Consider the following 7,500-nt stretch of genomic DNA (forward strand, 5'->3'; position numbering starts at 1 on the left):
TCATTTAAACTCAAGCTTGTGCTAAATTAAGGGAGGATGTGTTTGACTGCTTATAATTTCAGCTTTTAATTTCTAAGAAGAAGAATGTGTCTTGCTTCAAACAATATGGTAGCTTCTTGGACTAGGAGACGTTTGTTTAGTCCCTTCCCACAGTACCTAGTCAGTGGACCAAGTCATTTATGTGATTAACCAAGTAATGTGTGATTAACAATTAATCAATAATTAATGATAGGCAACTAGTTACCCTATAACCACAGGTCGACGTATTTAACAGTCAGATTTATGAATAGTGGAGGGGATCGTCTGTAAACACAATATTCATTTCAAATGTTTGGTTTTAGTAAGACAACCACTATCCCGTTACATAAAGAATTTGCCATATTAGAGCATCTTGTGTTAACAGCCTGACATAGTGATAACATGGTTCATAAAGTTCTATGGGAAAGTTTTAAAAATAAATACAGTCACCATTGTGTGAGGTGTGTGCGTTTCTGCAGTAATGACAGCAAAAAAAAAATAACAACACCTCTTGTTTGTGTGTTTTCCTTTACACCTTTGTGTCACAGAGAGTAACATATGCAGAACCACACAGGTGCAGATGGAATGTGGTGTTTTAACAACTTAAAAAACGCGGCAGTTTTAAGAAATGATTGCACCCAACATTGACATGGACAGTTCCGTGATCTATCGGATGTAATAATAATCATGATAGAAAGCTCACATGGGAGCTACACATGGGAGGTCTGCTAAAAGGGGACGTGTGAGAAAAACGACGGGAGGGAGTGAGAACAAACCAGACGGCGATGGCAGAAGGAGAACGGGTTAGCGTCATATCTCATTGGCTAATAAGTCTATTTAAGTTCCAATCTGTGACACTTTCATAGAAACACAGACCAATATAACCAGCTCATAAAATATTTAACATCCTACACTAAACAGGATGCAACGGCAGAGAAATGAGACAAAACTGCTTATAAATAAGAAATAATATAGATTTAGCAGAACGATAAAAGCAAGGAGGATTGATCATTGGAATGTATTGTTTCCAGAAAACTCTTGGCAGACAGAAAGAGTCTGGCTTTGGGAGAGAGGAGATATCAACTGGATATATCAATGAATGAATGATGGAGGTGACGTGTGCAAAAACATACACACCATCACAATGAAACTAAAACCAAGAGACTCTTTCACAGAGAGAATAACATGTCTTTTCTCAACACCACGCTAAGGAAGGGAAGAATCCGCTAATGCAAAAAAACACTCATCGTCTTGTATATGTGTGTGTGTGTGTGTGTGTGTGTGTGTGTGTGTTAATGTGAGAGTTTATCTGGGCACGGAGGGTCCAGGGAGAGACAGCTAACGACTGATAAAAAGTCACTGCCAAGAAAGTCTGAAAAGCTGAAAGATTAGAAGACGGCATCAGCAAAATACCCCAGAAGAATTCATCCTAATAGAATCTAGTTAGGCTACTTCAAGAAAAAACAGAAAGAACCCTGTCAGAGTCGCATCCAAAAACAGCAACATACAACACAGAAGCATAAATAAAATGGGTCTCACAATGCAGGGAAGAAGTCAATTAAGAGAAATACTTTACTTTAAAGTAAATGTAAAGTAAATGGGTAGTATCACCACTCATTGACACATATGGGACATTATCAGTAAAATACCAACACGTTCTAACACATAAACAGACAGAGCCTAAATACCCATATGATCATCCTAAAATGTACCCATGTTATTATGACCTGCCACCGCTATGGGGAAGTTTCGGCAATTAAAAGTATTGATTAAAGTGAAAAACTATGGTCAAAGGTTAACTGCATCAAAGTTTTTAATTCCACTGCAACCAAATGCAATGATGCTTTCAAATCTCACCAACATCTATGATTAATTGAAAACATAAAAGTATGGCATGGTTCAAGGTCAATAAAGGTTAGAAGAAGTATATGCTTTATTTGATTTTTAAATGTAGATAATCTCAGCGTCTAAGTATTTTTTTTAAGCTTTTTTGTCATTCAAACTTAGTCACCCTGTTACACAAATATTCGGCTTTGCGTGTGGACCTGCAGCAGCGCTCACAACATATTTGATACCTGGTGGAGATGGCACGGCTAGAGAGGAGCACTGAGGTGGAAAAATAATGATACCGAGGCAGATAGGTGCTGCTGGGAGTTTTTCTCTCTCGCAGGCCTGTAGCGCTGATGAATTTTAAAAACTTGTTTGTTTTTTTTTCCGTTCAAGGGCTTAATTAATGACCATGAGCGAGGGGAGACGCTCGCTCCCACTCCTCACCACGAGTTGATACCTTAATAAATGTTTCCATACTTCATCATTTATTAAGATGAGCGCAGAACTCTTCTACCTGCTGTTCCCACAACGCCCGAGGATATACTTAAAAAAATGACAAGACTCAAATGTTGTGACTTATTTCCTTATTTTGACCTATTAAAAGTGTTTTTTTTTTGGGATAGTAATTTCGCTGTCTGCATTTTAGAGCTGACAAGTAGCAGGATGAAAATTTATTTCATCCATCTTAAGAGTGGCTCATTCAGAGTACTCTCTGGTATATCAAATTGATTTTCTGCGCTGATTTAGTGCTACATTCATTACAGTTCTCTTAAGAAGGTGAAACAGGACATTTCCTTTAATATCTCTGTGTGTTTACCCGTGTGCTTCGAAAGGTCTGTCTGCTAATGTGAGGGCATTATATGTAGAATTTAGCAGTGTTAGACATATTGTAAGTGGGTGTTTATTCAAATAATCACAGGTGCGGACCAAGGGGTTTCTAAAAGTTATCCCCAGAGGGATAACCACTGAATCGCTAAAGCGAAGAAGGGGAGGGGGAGAAAGCAAAAAGTATTTAAAATACCAAACTAAAGTGAGAACAAAACCATCACTGCCAAGCAGCTGAACGAACAGACAAACACTTCAACAATTATTTTCTCTTAAACTCAGAGGGCACTAGGATCCAACCTCTCACTACCTCTTAAGGTGAGACAATGAGCAGCACAGAGCACTGGGGTCTCAGGGCATATATAATCTCTTCACACCTGGGTTCAATCAGCCAATCAGTGCACACACACCTGATTGCAGTGAGGAAATCATTCACCATTCTCACGGAGGCGAAAGATTCCGTGGACTCACAGGGCTGAAATCTACCGTTTCCTCACAGGATATAGTAAGAAAAAATCAAAGGGATACACTTAAACAATAAGTCCAGTAAGTGCTCAAGGAGATGTAGTATCATAGTATCACCAATAAACTTACTGAACCAAGAAGGCTGACAATGGGGCACAAACTAAACTACACACAGTATACACAAACAGGATCACTGACATATTCAGTGTGTGGGCGGAATTACATCTTTCTTGAAGAGGTATTTATCTTATATTCCGTACAAAGAGTAAACCGCCTAACTGGAAACACCTTTACTGTAGTACTAAATGTCACATATTGCGATTCCCAGTTTGACCTTTTCCCTGAAAAACGATGATGAACGAGCAAATCACCTCAAAATACTAAAGGACCATCTGCACAGCATTGTTGAAACACAATCTATTATATAAATGGATCATTTGTACAAGTTTTCTTGTTTTGTTTTGGAAGGAAGATACGCGTTTTGGAGTACTACACTTCCACGTGTGCTTTAGAAAAGGGAAGACCTCTTTTTTTTCTCTCAGTGCACCCATTGTACCATAACAAAACTCTGATAACCATCTTATCTGGACATCAGAAAGACAGTGAATTAAAAAAGTTCAGTGTTCACTCTCCTTTTGACTCAGTTTGGTTCTCCAGTAACCCCTTAAACGGGACATATCTGGCTCTTTGGATGCCAAGTGCTATGAGGTGCTCACCAGTTACTTACTGAATTTGTCTGGGTGCTGTTTTGTGCTGGGCATTTTGCAAACAGAGGGTTATCTTATCTCTTACCCATTGCTGTCTGAAATTCATTGCGCAGAGCTGACGGGAACCGCAGTGCCAGGGGAAAATAATTATACATATTTCACTTTACACATATTTTATCCATTGACCCCATACATATAGCAAGAGGTTTCACATTTCAGGAGCTGAGTTTTTAATGTCTCCTCTTCAAGTTCAAGACTTTGATCAGCAACCACTTGACATGAGAATTTATAATTTCCTTAAAGAATAAATTCCTCCATTTCAAATGTGACATTAATGCTTCCAAAACATACTACAACAACAAAACTCTCCAGATTAGCCGGGTGTTTCGTTATATGCAAATAAAGAGGCTAAATGATGGGGATAATACAGCAATACAGGAGCCATAATGCCTGACACTGTGCCAGCCGAGAAAGTGTGTGTTTGTGAGTGTCCGGCTTGGACGAGAGAGTGTGTTGGGTGGGTTCATGTGATCAAATGTGAGCCTCTTCCTCTTTGAAAGATTTAGCATAATCCGGGTTGCCAGATTAGAGCAGGTGTCAGAGGGGCAGAGAGCCACAGGTTGGGTGGATTGGGGGATCGGGAGGGCTAAGTGAAGTCTGTGGTTATCCCGGACACTGATAGACAGAGCAGATAAGGTGGCAGCAGGGTAACACTGGCAGACAGAGCACAGAGGAGGGAGGGGATTTGGAAAGCTACTGTTGACCTCCGCTGATGGGGTCAAGCTGTTCATTAAAGAGATGGTGGTGGCATGTGCCTTTATCAGCCGTTTCCAGTCCCATCCTCTGATCCCCTTTATCCTCCTATCCCTCTGTCTCACAGGCTTTCATGTTGGAAAAAGGCGGGGTGTGCACACAAACAGACACACACAACCACACAGACACACACACAAACACACACGAAGAAAGCTATCACACACAAAGACCTCAGCTTCTCCCACTGCTTTCCGTCCTGTTTAGCATTGTTACAGTACATATTCACGAGCACTTCACACACCCACTAACCCTATGCACATACACCTAAGTGAAAAACAACCCTGCCCAGAGCCTCAATCAAAAGCATCAGTGTAATTCAAACCATAGCAAACCACACACAGTCACCTCCCCCCCCCCCACCCATCCCCTCTCCCTTTCTACACAACCCTCTCTCTGCTGCAGAGGCTACACAGGGCATGGAAGAAAAGAAGGATTAAAAGGAAACAAGAAGACAAGAGTTGGAGAGACTGACAGGCAATTCAAGGATAAAGAGGACACAAACTGTACAGTAAAAAAAACTCTTTGGCATAAGCCGAATCCGTGACAGCTTTGCCCTCGTCAGAAAGTTTTCACGCGTCAATTTTAGCATGAGCAGAGGCAAACAGAGACGTAACATTTAGGGAAGCTTTCAGGGCAGCCAGGTGTTACAAAAAAAACTGCCCACACAAGCAGGCGGGAACCTCTTATATCCTCACTTCAGTCGGACAACCTTGCGTCTATGAGAGAAGCCGTGTGACTGAAAGCTCTCATCTTTTTCTCTCTTCTCTCCTCTCGAGCACATTTGGACCTTTTATGAAAACTGAAAGAGTGAGAGGGCCCTCCTACACAGGGCAGGAGGGTTCGCAGATGTGAAAAAAATTTGATGAAGTCGAAAAAACACACAGAGAGAAAAAAGCCTGAAGGGGCTTGCGCTTCAGCAACGGGCACCTGCTGAGTTTTTAAATAAATAGTAGCAATGTCTGTGATAAGAACTGATCTGATATCTGTCAAGTTCACCGCTCACTTGTGTGAAACATTCTCTGGCAAACAGCACGGTTCAATGCCGAAAAAAACAACAACCTAATATTCAAGTGCTTATTAAAGCTGCAGTTCAGATAATGGTCCTTAGATCCAGGCTTCAGATAGACGGAGGGAACACATTATGTATGTTCATGTTTGTGCTGTGAGAGCTCAATAGATGCATTTTGATAACACACATTGTCTGAACTGACTGAAGTTAATAAAGAACTGAGGCAACGTGGTGGTGAGGCTGTGTAGTACAACGACATATTAAGGCCATCGTGGATCAACAGAAATCGGATATTTTCAGAGAAAAGAGTCAGCTATTCGGACAGAAGCGGTCGGCCTAGTAAATGAGTTTGCAGGACTTTAAAGGTCAAGTTCCCAGCCTTGGTCAAACTCACTGATGTTAAGATACTTCAAATACTTCAAAATATTATTTGAAACTTGACAATTCTGATTTGGGCTCTCATTAAAAGTTTCCAGCAAATAGTATATGGATCAATATTGCAATGTAACAGTTTAGTTGTACAGTCATACTGGAAAATTCCTTCAGTATATATAATAGTTTTTATAATGTAAAATCACTTTAGCTGACATTTAGATTCTGTAGAATAAAGGATATTTCAAGGTTCTCCTTCACAGCACAATAGTCCTGTGAAACGCACTACCATTACCTGTGAATGTGCTCATTAATGCAAATGTGACCTTTGTAAATCATGTGAACTCTGGTCAATTCAGAAGAATGTGCAATCAACCACAATAGTCATATCTTTGGAGCAATCCTCCCACAATGGATGCAATGTCTGAGTTCATGCACAGCAGGCCAACCAAAACTTCAGACATGCTGAAGTGCATGTTTAATCGATACAAGTATTAACATCAGATTTCTTCCACAGCAATTATGCTCGCTTTGCAGATATAATCTCAATACTTTTTCTCACTGGCAGTAGAAATGGTCTCATCAAAACATATTTTACAGAAGACCGGCATGATTTAAAATGTGCCTGCTGGACTGACAGGAGTTTCATACTCAGCTGTTTGCCAATTTCTCAAAGCAACTCATCTCTATCAAGGCTACAACTCAGTAATACAAAATTGGCTTCTAGGCCTTTGGTAGTTGTTTGCAGTGTTCAGTAAACCAAAATCCAATCTTCAAAATGTCCTTGGGGTCATGTGAAAAACACTATGGACATACAATATATATATTTTAAACATTTGAACCAACAGCATTGTTGGCAGAGAGATGCCAACAATGCCATCTATTATGGATTTAGTTTATTTACAATAATAGGGACCAGTAATAATAGACAAACTTGCGGTACAAGGTTCTGCCCATTCCCTGGAGAACAGAATGTACACTTACTTGTAAGCCAAGGAGTGTGAAGCGTATACAGTTTCGTAGAGACTGGAAGGTCCCTGAATTTGTTGCACCAACCAAATAGACCTTTTTCACTGCAGACATTTTAACAGGGCTTTGAGAAAGTACGTAATTCCTATTATCAATAATGGAGGCTCACAGTCACGCTTAAATCGATGGGAGGAATCTTTAATAGTTTCAACTGCAGCATGTATTTTCCTGCCATGACCAGTCAAATGTTTTGCTTTGGAAAAGGCCCCACTGATCTTCCAAATCATTAAACTATGCATACACCCGCCCATTAGGCAAACATGGGAGAACGAGTGATCGGCCTCTGAAAGTTGATTTAAGAAGCCACAAGTCAGCGTTTACAGTGCAGTGGAAGCTGTCGCATTTGTGAGCAAATGATAACTATTGAGGAAGAGGAGAAATATATATAATATATAATCAATATTATTTTGTGTGAAGCAATGCAGAACACAG

The 7,500-nt window shown here is 40.3% G+C and overlaps 1 protein-coding gene across 1 annotated transcript in view; it reads right to left on the reverse strand.

Moving 5' to 3' along the window:
- LOC307259003 (ephrin type-A receptor 6-like) overlaps positions 1–7,500 on the reverse strand; it is a gene marked incomplete at both ends in the record, with an annotated part of 157,188 nt that overhangs the window by 16,987 nt on the left and 132,701 nt on the right. The gene's annotated exons all lie outside the window — the stretch shown is intronic.

The sequence above is a fragment of the Ammodytes marinus genome, assembly GCF_949987685.1.
Source record: "Ammodytes marinus genome assembly, chromosome: 12".
Lineage (NCBI taxonomy): Eukaryota > Metazoa > Chordata > Actinopteri > Uranoscopiformes > Ammodytidae > Ammodytes > Ammodytes marinus.